We start from the raw sequence: 12,209 nt of genomic DNA, 5'->3' as shown, positions 1-12,209 counted from the left end.
TTCAGATATATTTTTTCAGGGTAGAAAGAAGTTCCTCTTAAATGCTTAGGAGGAATCAAAGGCTTGACACAACTCTCTGCAATTCCTTTAACTGCTGATACCACTTATGGCTGAAGTGAGCAATTAAGGGACAACTTTCCAGGAATAAAAGTGTTTCTAGAATCCAGCGCAGGTTATTTGAGGGCCACAGCTGGATGCTGTGAGAATGCAGTTCTACTGCATGGGATCAGGGGCATTAGCAAGGTCAACAGGGGCCTTTGTTCAATAAATGAACATTCCCCCTCCCCACTTTAAGTTCTGGCACTGTGAACATTTTTACTTTATTTTATTTTTTTAACCTACGCCACCGCTCCTCCTCCTGCCCCCTTTGTTCCTCACCCCTGCGGCTCGCCTCCTGCTCCATACCCCTGCTGGTTCATGGAGAGGTGGAGGAAGGGGACCATGGCTTCTCTCCTAGCTCAAATGAGGAAAGAAGCCATAGAACCCCCTTGCCGCTGCACAACAGGCTACAAAATCGAAGGCACACATGTGCTTGGATTGGGCATCAAAGCACAAGCATGCCTTCGATTCCTTACCTGGCTTACACAGCACTGAGGGGTTCAATGGTTTCTCTTCTGGTTTGAGCAAGGAAAGAAACCACGGAACACTCCTCTACCACTGCGCAAACTGGCTACCGAACGGCAGGGCGAAGAGCAGCAGGGCAGAATACAAATGGTGGGGGCAAGGGGCAGCAGGGAAGCCACAACGGTGCTGACAAGTGGTGGAGGTGGGAAAGGGAGAAGGGGAAGATGGCAAGGCCCAGGGGTGGGGGGCTGGCCTGTATTCACTGGATACTTTTGAACACCACTAGCTGTGACCCTGTATGGTACTGATGGCATATTCTCACATCAGTCATTTGCAGGATGAAGTGGATATCACAGTGAATCAGGCAGAAATTCATCAAGCGGATCTGTTGCAAGGGACTGTGGATCGGCTGAATTTCTGCCGGGACATTTACTATTGCAGGTGGCATTGTGATGGCACTGTGCCTTGTAGAGAGATGCATACTCCAAAAATGCATCAGATACACTTCTAGCACGTGATAAAAGAGCTGTTGAATGTCAGCCTGCATACATCCCTCCCTAGCCTAACACTGAGCTGAAAAACTAAGCAAGGCAACGTGTGGGTACACAGAGCCTAATTTGCAAAGCCAGGATAACATACATGTCTTGAATACTCAGATAGTGTGGAAGTTAGAGTGACTACCTTCATTGGCAATGTGCACACTTTTTAGACTAGAAATGAAAATTGTATGCACTTTAATGTATATCCTAAACCAACGTTTTATTGTTAATTCAATATAGTACATATACAATGATACATACAGTAAATGATTTATTCTCATTTACAGCACAACCTTACACATGTTTACTCAGAAGTGGTCTCACAATGTTCAATGGGGCTTGCTCCAGGGAAGATGTGCACAGGATTGTATCTTTACTCATGCATTACCAAGATTATTAGAGTACTCATCTACCAAATGAAAAATCCTGCTCAGCATGTTAAGTAACAGTTGTACATGGGGCATGGAACATTGTTGTACATGGGGCACACACATGGAAAATGGGGAATTTTTAAACTACTCCTTCCTTCTGCAGCCACTTCTGTCTCCAAAAAATATTCCCTGAGGATTACAGGACCAACAACTATTTGGGCCATAAATTTGGGCCATAACAACAACTATAGGGCCATATTTTCAGGAGATACAGCGAGGTGCAGAGAGGGAAAAGGAATGGCTTAAAATCACCCCTCTATTCCATGCATGCACAGAAGCATTTCTCACATGCAACTCTCACTGTCAGATCCTGATTCCAAGGAAAATATGAAATGAGACTTGTGTCAAAACACAACATTTGCTTCATACACAAAACAAGCCACACATAAATGGTTCTGTTCCAGATTCAATGAGGGAGAGGGAGATTTGTAATAGCAGAGTCTCTAGTGCAGTGTTTCCCAATTTTTTTCACCCCAATGCACAACTATATTAAAAAAACCAAAACTAGGCACATTGCCCCCTTAACACAGAAACTGCCCGGTGATTAAACAGCAAAAGAACCTATGAATGTTCAATTCAGTATTAGCAAAGAACAATCCAAGGGGAATCCAAAGTGAATATATCAATACAATTAGATTTTGGGATTGTATAGATAGTAAATAATATTACATACAATTCAAAAACACATATAGACATATCTTCCACATCTAAGAATAGCAATTTATAATAATAATCTCTCTCTCTTCATGTGCCTTCTCCGATTGGGGGGTTGGAGGCCAGCAACAACCACAGATCGTGATCACTAGAATTGTGGATGATCTCTTCTGTGTCCAATTCTAGCCGTTCTTTCAGGTCATCCATCCATCCCTTCTTCCTCCTTCCTCTTGATCTTTTTCCTGCTAGCCTTCCTTCTAGAATTAGTTGTGGTATTTGATAATTTACTCCTCTGAGGATATTCCACAATACACCAGTTTACGTCTTTTGGTTGTCTGTACTATTTGTTTATATGTATAGCTACTACTACTGCAACCAGTAGTGGTGCCAATAGTTGTTGGTGCCCTTGGTGCAGTACCAAAAGAACTTGAACACCATCTCAACACCTTGGGCATCAATAAAAATACAACACATCAACTACAGAAGGCCAAACTACTCGGGACAGCATGGAACAGCTACGACAATATCTTTAATTTTTCTTTAGTTATCGTAGACCCTTGGAAGGGCCAGATAATTAAAGTACCAAATCCAGTCAACAACATCTGGTAGACTGTGTGTAAATAGCATAATAACCCTAACCCCTTCTAACTTGGCAAAGCGGCACCTTTTATCGTGGTGATTCTCTTTATTTAGCAGGGGGAGAGTAACTGGCCCTATCCACCTCCAGTGACTATTGCTGGTGTCTATCTTATGTTTCTTTTTACACTGTGAGCCCTTAGGGGACAGGGATCCATCGTATTCATTTATTATTTCTCTGTGTAAACCGCCCTGAGCCATTTTTGGAAGGGCAGTATAGAAATTGAATAAATAAATCATCATCATCGTTAGCCACCCCATACCAAATTGGGGCAGCTAATTCATGAAGGTAAATGACTATCCGAGGCTCCTAGTCAGAAGGACTCCTCTTTCAGAAGTTAGTAACTTTTACAGTGTTTCCAATCCTCTAGTTTTGACAACAGTTATCATTTACCTTCATGATTTTTTCTATCGTCTCAGTATGAAAAATGGGACAAGCCACATATAGAAGGCTTTACTTTTCCTGTGTTCTGGCAATCCTTGGAAAGACATTTTCCATGGCAGGCAGCAATGAACCTATGCTTGCACATTACATATTGTGTGTATGTGTACAAATGCACAGAGACAAAATTTGGAAAATACTAAGTATATAATCTTGCACAAAGACTACCTGTAAGTGTTTGGTTCATTTACTTGGAGCTTCACAGCTAGTGTGTGATTAAACCACTCTGTTCCAAACAGGACATATGTTCATATTTTTCAAATTAAAAAGGATGTTTGGACTGATAATCAGACTTAGGAAAACAAAAGACTCAAAATTGCTCTTAACCATTTAAAGAAATCCATTATCACAAAGTGAATCTTCCATGGTTTAAAAACAAAGTTTGCCATGAACAGAAAACAGACACACTAACTTCTGCCCGCAAGTCATGGATTTATTTATTTTTAAGCAATAAAATATACAATTACAAATCCTGGTTACAGGGTTAAATCACAAAGACAGGTGGTTTGTTTTTTTTCACTAAAAGAACATCAAACTGTACAAATAATGCCTGTAGCTTACAAACATTACCATATACTATCTGCTAAGGCATGTAATGCCTATTGCTGCAAGCAGTGAATCTTTCTGATTAACAGGTTTAGATTGGTGTCTTGTGTATATTGGCATGTTTTGAGGAGCTGAGCCAACAGGTGTGTTGTTCATTAAGCAGGAAGACATTTTTATAATTCCATTATTTACTTTCAGTGAAGCAGCCTGAGGCATCCATTCATTAACTTATCTTGTCCCAACGAATACTGAATAAGCCTCACTGAGGGTGGAAAGGGGGGGCGCTGAATAATTAAGAAGATCCAAAATTGAGTCCTCTACATTTTCCTCATCTCAGCAACTCATAGTACCTGCCAATGCAGAACTGTTCCCAAACTTTGTGTGTCTAAATCCCAACCATCCACATGTTGTCTCCATCTTTCATGGGGTGGAAGAGGGAAAACCAGGCACAGCTCAGTGAATAAGATGTGAAAACTTGTGGCTACTACTAGTGAAACTGACTGAACTCCCAGAATCATTGGCTCCAAGCTTCCAATATTTCCTACATTCTATACCAATATTTATTGTCAGCACTTCCAGGTAGATTTTCTCAATTCTATACTAAACATCTATTATCCAAAGGTGATGTTAAAGGAAAAAGACAGAATGTGCCATCGCGTCAGTGTCAGCTCTTGGTGACCACAGAGCCATGTTGTTTTCATGGTAGTATACAGGAGTGGTTCACTATCGCCTTTCTCCCACGCAGTATGAGATGATGCCCTTGCCTTTGTCACTGAAGTGAGCATCCACCTTCAGCACCTTCCTATATCGCTGCTGCCCGACATAGGTGACTACAAATATATATTTACTAGGCACAGTCTGGGAAGCACACTAGCAAGGATCCGAACTAACAGCCTCTTGCTCCCTAGGCAAACTGCTATAAGAACAATTTGTGAACTAATGCAGATGGTAGGACTCTTTTGTGGGGTGGGGGTTATTTTGTGTCACTTATTCTGTATTTATGAATCTCACTGTTGGAATTTTAATTTCTACAGTTTGTGTTGGACACATGATTGTTGCTTATTTCTATTTCTGGTCCACTGACCACAATAAATTAAACTGATACCAATATTTATGCAGAAGAATTTTGGCAGGTACAGTTTGTCATGTAGGGTGAAAAAAGCTGCACCAGCTGAAAGTTCCATATCTATACAACGATTAAAAATTCAGGTCGGAGCAGCCTAATCTCTCCCCACACCAGTTCACTTTTCCATTCATACTCTTGGATCATGTCAGCTCAATGCTAAAGCAGCAGCACATAGTACTATAAATGGTGTGGCAAAAGCAGATATATAGAGATAATTTCTAATACTGGAAATATGAATCAAACCATACATGACACAGGCCAGACAAACCATGGCCAAAACTCCCAACGTCTTCCTTGGATTAAAATAAGACACTAGAAGTCCTGATTTGGATGTAACCCTTTTCATGAACTTCAGCCTCAACTCTAATTGCACCACAGAAGTAGTTTTTAATTACCCAGGGGTGGGGAGTCAGGCATCTGCACTGTACCAGTCTGTCCATTAACCTTCTGCAGTTAATAGAAGCTTCACCCCACCTTCCCTCTCCCCAGAAAATAGGCATCATTTATAAAGCTTGTAGAAAACAAAGAAGAAATTAGAACAGAGTGATTTATACTAGTATCACAAAAGCAAAATAATGTGAAGTTGAAATTATAGGGAACATGGATTGTTACTTTGATTAGAGAAATAAGCTAGGAAGAATGGTTGTGTTTAATGTTTCTATGGTTAATATTTATGTAAGGGCTTCCATTTTCACTTCATATGCAAGGTAAGTGTCCTTTATTTAAACTCTTGTAAACTAATTTGGTCATGCAATCTTATACTTGCATCTGCTAACAAAAAAAACACAAAAATTGAGCTGACAATAATTAACGTACTGGCCAAATTCAGACATAACATGAAACCAGAGGTTGGCAAACCCACAGATTCAATTTTAAAGTGTAAATCGCACTGCAGACATTATTCCAACGGGGCTCCTACAAACTCTGGTTCCAGGAGACAGGAGCCCCTCCCTGCTGCTCGAGGCCGATCCCAGCAAGCTCCACGGCTAGAAAGTGGGCAAAGTGTCAGTACATTAGCAGAAGGGCCACGATCTTTAAGGGGGCATGCTGAGTGCGATCATTCATTTCCGGAGTCATCCACCTGCCCTCGGCATGGAAAAGGCATTTAAATCTCTTTAAATGCCATGCCAGCATTTATTCAGATAGGGTTGGCACAGCCGCACTCCAAAGAGCCCTGCACCTAAACAGTCCCACACAAGTACAATTTTGGGGAGGAGAGATCAATATTTCCCTGTTACTCAGGAAAGGGAAGGAAACATGAAGACTTCCTAAGAGAGAATAAGTATATGAGAGAGGGCAAAGGATGCTGGGGGGGGGGCGTGGTCTGTCCCACCATGACCTAGGATGCTGTTGCGAGGGATCACCCTCTCAAAGCAGTCCATGTAGACCAAATCACACTCCTGCTCTGCTGGCAGCTTGCTGCTGGTGGGCTATCCCTCTCATGAGAGGGCCAGTTTACTGGGGAGCACCATGGGGCTATAAGCCCTAGGTCTCCCGACAGACTGCATGCTCACGAGTTGAGCTAACTCACGGGGGCCTCGCTTGTGTGGGGCCCCCAACTCTTCATGGTACAAGATAGAGCACGTGTGCTGCAACACACACACCCCTTCCTTGTGAAACTCTGCACACACCCAAAGGAGATTTTGATGCTCCATGTGTCAGAGCCTGGCTGCATGCACAGACGGGGTGAAAATCACGTGTGTGGGAGAATCTTTAAACTCATTCAAAATTCCCAGGTTTGGTCAGGCATTGCACTGTATGCAGATCTGCTGACATGGGGAATCATGGGACAGGGGAGCCCCAAACTCCAGGGACCCCAGGAGAGTGGAGTCACCATTTCAGGGCACAAGCAAGGGTATGCATGCCCACATGGGCAGATGGGCTGACAGGAGGCATGCTTTGATAGCTACTTGGCAGCAGTCACCAAGACAAGGAGAGCAATTGCTGGGGTACTCATCCCCGCAACTTTCTTCCATACAGCAACCTGGCTCAATATAGAGTCCCAATAGTCTGACATGTGTGAGAGAGGGGACTGTTTTGTCATCACACATTAATTATTAATTATTATTATTATTATTATTATTATTAATTCGATTTCTATAGCGCCCTTCCAAAAATGGCTCAGGGCGGTTTACAAAGAGAGATAACAAACAAATAAGATGGCTCCCTGTCCCCAAAGGGCTCACATTCTAAAAAGAACATAAGACAAACACCAGCAACAGTCACTGGAAGTTCTGTGCTGGGGTGGATAGGGCCAGTTACTCTCCCCCTGCTAAATAAAGAGAATCACCACGGTAAAAGGTGACTCTTTGCCCAGTTAGCAGGGGTAACATTATTAGAGATTTTACTCAGCAATTCTGTCCCCTCCCCTCTTGACGGTTCTTCCCCATGGCCTGGCACTCTTTTAAAAGAGCACGGTCTGCCTTGGGTCAGCATCCATCATCATAACATATGTCAAATAGCTCTTTTGACTGGAGCAGTGCTGACCCTGGTGACCGGCCCTGCTCATGAGGAAGCCTAGGGACCACAAACCCCTGAAGGGGAAAGGGCTGGGCCCCACTCCCCCCTTTTTTCTGTGAAAAAAAATAGAGCTTGGCTTCTCAAGAATCTCTGGATGGGACTGCCCTTTAAACCTGACCCCGGGTACCACCACCACCCCGCCATTTGTTCCCCTCCCAGTGCTGTGATGGGGGTCCATGCTTAAGTTGCCACCTGGAGTGTTTGTGCTTGTGAACATACATGATTGTCACTTCATTCTCTGGGAGCAAAGCACTTAGTCATCTCATCCCCTTCTGCTTGCCAAGTAGGGGAAGCAAAAGAACGAGTGAGAAGAGGGCATGCCCCTGTGTGACTGTCCTGCTTGACAGGCTGACAAGCTTGGGTTGGGACATGGTGGCATCCCTGTTGCCAGGCAACTCCATAGCTGGATAAGTGACAGGAGGGACGGGGCTGCTGCTCAGAGAAATGGCCAGTGAGAAAGGCTGCAGCCATAGAGCGGCCTCGTTCTCCAGCGGGTACGTGCTGCCATCTCTATGATTGCAGTTTGAACACTGGCATGAAACCACAGTTATGGCAGCATCCAGGATCACACATAATGCTTTGGGAGCCAAACTGGAGGTCTCAGCACCAAACCTTTGTGCAAACGGAAGGTTTAAACTGGAGTTGGGTGAGGCAAACCGCAGGTCACTTTCTGTTTGAAATCGTGGTTTCATAAATTTGGACGTAATGGAGTTCCAGCCTTTACCCCATTTAACTCCAGTTTCGTGTTATGTCTGAATTTAGCCACTAGCTTCATTGCCACAAGCTATGGTTACGTCACCAACAGGTCTATGAACAGCTGTTAGCCAAGACAGCTAAATGGAATCCCATGCTCAAAGGCAGTATACCACAAAACAGCAGATGTTGGGGACAAAGAGAGGGCAGTTATCACCAGCATGCCACTGCTTATCTTCTCAGAAGCATTTAGCCATTTGTGTCAGAGATGAAATACTACGGTAGATGGATTCTTGGTCGAATCCAGAAAGCCAACTGTCTCAGCTTGAGCATGACAATACAGGGCACAAAGGCGGCCATGAAGAAGCAGCCCTTGATCCTACACATGGACCAGTGTTCCACCTAACAGGGATTCCCAGATGTTGTTTACTACAACTCCCAGCATCCCCAGCAACAATAGCCTTTGCTTGAGGATTATGGAAGTTGTAGTCAACAACTTCTGGGAATGCCTGTTAGAAGGAATACTAACGTGCACCCCCAAAGAAACAGTGGCAGCTAGTGGAACTGGGGAGAATCCACCATGATTCTTGATTGTCTCCCTCCCCCACTTTGCAAATTGCTTTATATTCCTTTCTGTTTCACTCTCCCAGAATGCTGTAACCCAGAAAAGTGGCCACCCACTCCCTCCATATACCCTCCCTTCCCAGCAGAGAAACTCTGCTGCAGAGACTAGAGGTTGTTTGTCGGCTTCAACCACAAGATTCTCCGTCAGAAGCAAGAATGTGATTGCACAGCCAGCCACTTTGAGGTCAGACAAGGTGAATTATTGATGCAGTCTTCACAAAACTTCCTTTTATGCTAACCACAAACTTCTTAAGCATCACCAGGAGAAATATGTAGCAGGTATTAGAGGAGGTTGGAAAAGTGGCCTGGATTTCCTCCTTGTGCCACAAGAACATGCTTCCTATGCTACCCTGATCAATGTTCCATGTCAGACAAAGTAGGACAGAGCACACCAGTCAAGGGAAAACTCTTCTGGACAAGCAGCATCTTGAAACACATTCATACACTGTAAAGGGACAAATGACAAAAATCATGTGAGCCTGAATACTGGTATGGAAAGCAAATGGTATTGAGAAAAAGGGAGCACATAGGAAGTCAGGAGACCACCGCTCAGTAATGGAGCACACACTTGGCATGTCAACGGAAATAAACAGGGAAGCTGCCTTATATCAAGCTTGACTGTTGATCCATTTAGCCCAGTATTGTGAATTTTGATTGTACTCAGGACTCAAGCAACCTGCTACCTGAGAGCTTGCTACATGAGATGTTCCGAGGACTGAATTATGAACCTTTAGCATGCATGTGCTCTGCCACTAATCTGTATTCCCTTCTCCAGATCAAAATATAGAGCCTCCTGCTTTCCTGTTGCAACAGGGCAACTTTCTGAATTGCAAGCAATATCACCAACTGACCAAGCAACCAGCCAGCCAGCACCAGATATGCCTGTCTAATCTAGAGAGCTGTAAGGGGTCAAAGGCTTTTTAGAATAGTCGAGTATAAAGAGCAGAAGCTGAGCAGCTGAAGCTTTCCTTGGCATAGAGATAAAGTGATGCTAAAAGCTTTACCTTCTCAATTTCTTGTAAAGACACAGCAGCAAGGCCAGTTGAAATTTTAATAGTGATTCATCAACAGTATATTAGAACATTTTTATTATTTATTTTATTTATTTATTTGATTTGCATACCGCCCTTCCAAAATGGCTCAGGGCGGTTTACAATTAAAACAAACCACTAAAACAGTAAAGAGCTAAAACAAATTAAAAAACAACAACTAACAATTTGAAAACATTTTAAAACAACAATTAAACAATTACAGTAATTAAAAACCCCGAAATCGGGTTTTGAATTTTAAAATAAACCAGAAATTAAAACCCCCACAATTTAGGAAGCTGAGAAAGCTTGGGTGAAAAGATGGGTTTTCAGGTGTTTTTTGAAAATTGCCAGAGATGGGGAGGATCGTATCTCAGCAGGGAGCGCATTCCACAATCTCGGGGCAGTGACCGAGAAGGCCTGTCTCTGTGTAGCCACCAAACAAGTTGGCGGTAACTGGAGATGGACCTCCTCAGATGACCTCAATGGGCGGTGGGGCTCATAACGAAGAAGACGCTCTCTTAGGTACCCAGGGCCTAAGGCGTTTAGGGCTTTGTAAGTTATAATTAGCACTTTGTATTTTGTCCGGAAACCTATTGGCAGCCAGTGTAACTCCATCAGTAAGGGAGTAACATGGTCTCTCCGAGATGACCCAGAGACCAACCTGGCTGCCGCGTTCTGAACCAAATGAAGTTTACAGACTATGTACAAAGGCAGCCCCACGTAGAGCACATTACAAAAGTCAAGTCTGGAGGTTACCAGCAGATGTACCACTGTTCTGAAGTCATTGATCTCGAGAAACGGGCGCAGCTGGCGTATCAGCCGAAGCTGATATAAAGCACCCCTGGCCACTGTCTCAACCTGAGAAACCAGGGAGAGGTGTAAATCCAGAAGTACTCCCAGACTGCGAACTTGTTCCTTTTGGGGAAGTGTGACCCCATCTAGAACAGGCAGATCAAAATTGTCTCTGAGTTCTGACCCCGCACAATAAGTACCTCCGTCTTATCTGGATTCAGCTTCAGTTTATTCTCCCTCATCCAGCCCATTACTGTTTCCAGGCAGGCATTAGGGGTGTGCGCGGAACCGCCAAACTGCGGTCCGGCACTGAGATGGGGGGTTGCTTTAAGAGCGGGGGGAGGGTTTACTTACCCCTCCTGCCGCTTTCCCACTTTGGCGCCCATAATTTTAGTCGAAATTGGGGCAGCAGGATACCTCCCTGCCGCCCCTTCCCCCTTTCGCTATGAAAAGCTCCCAGGAGTCCTTCTAAAGCCCTCCGGACCGGTCCTGGCACATCCCTAGCAGGCATTTAGGAAGGATATGCCAGCTCCTGAAGAAGTTGACGTGGAGAAGTAGATCTGGGTGTCATCAGCATACTGGTAACACCCAGCTCCAAATCCCCTGATGATCTCTCCCAGCGGTTTCATGTAGATGTTAAAAAGCACTGGAGAAAGTACAGAGCCTTGAGGAACACCATATTTAAGCTCAGATTTTGAAGAGCAACAATCTCCAATCAACACCATCTGGAATCTATCCAAGAGGTAGGAGCGGAGCCATTGTAAAACAGTGCCTCCCACCCCCAACACCCTCAGACGTTCCAGAAGGATACTATGGTCAATAGTATCGAAAGCTGCTGAGAGATCCAAAGGGGCCAACAGAGTCACACTTCCTCTGTCAATTCCCAATTGGAGATCATCCATCAAGCCGACCAAGGCAGTCTCCACCCCATAGCCCGCCCAAAAACTAGTTTGAAATGGGTCTAGATAATCAGTTTCCTCCAAGATTGCCTGGAGCTGAGGCCACCACCCTCTCAATTCGCTTGCCCAGCCATGGGAGGTTGGAAACAGGCCTATAATTGCTCAACTCTGAGGAATCTAATGCAGGCTTCTTTAAAAGAGGTCTAATAACAGCCTCCTTAAGACAAGGAGGCATCCTGCCCTCCCTCAGAGAAGCGTTTATGATATCCACCAGGCTGTTTACAACAACCTCCCTGCTAGATCGAACAAGCCATGTTGCACAAGGGTCAAGAGAACAAGTGGTAGGCCTCACCGATCCAAGCAGCTTGTCCACATCCTCAGCAGTCACAAGCTGAAACCGATTCAGTCGAATCATATAAGAGGAGTCGTTGGGCACCTCCAGCTCAGACATCAAATTAATTGTGGAGTCTCCATCTAGGTCAGCCCGAATCCGAGAGATTTTATCTGTGAAAAACTTTTTAAACACATCACAGCAGGTAACTGATGCCTCCAAATTCTGGTTCAAGGGGGGGGGCAGATACTAATCCTCTCACAACCCTGAACAACTCCGCTGGATGTGAATTCCCAGAGGCAATACAGGCAGAAAAGAATTAAATTTCTGACTACCCTTCCCCTGGAACAGCCTGCTGACCTGCCAACATTACTTCTTCTA

General features: G+C 44.3%; 1 protein-coding gene across 3 annotated transcripts in view; it reads right to left on the bottom strand.

Moving 5' to 3' along the window:
* The window catches only part of GLI3 (GLI family zinc finger 3), a 376,435-nt gene that overhangs the window by 290,064 nt on the left and 74,162 nt on the right, over positions 1-12,209 (bottom strand). The window lies entirely within an intron of this gene.

Source organism: Hemicordylus capensis, chromosome 6 (assembly GCF_027244095.1).
Source record: "Hemicordylus capensis ecotype Gifberg chromosome 6, rHemCap1.1.pri, whole genome shotgun sequence".
In the NCBI taxonomy this organism is placed as follows: Eukaryota; Metazoa; Chordata; class Lepidosauria; order Squamata; family Cordylidae; genus Hemicordylus; species Hemicordylus capensis.
This window is presented reverse-complemented; position numbering and strand designations above follow the sequence as displayed.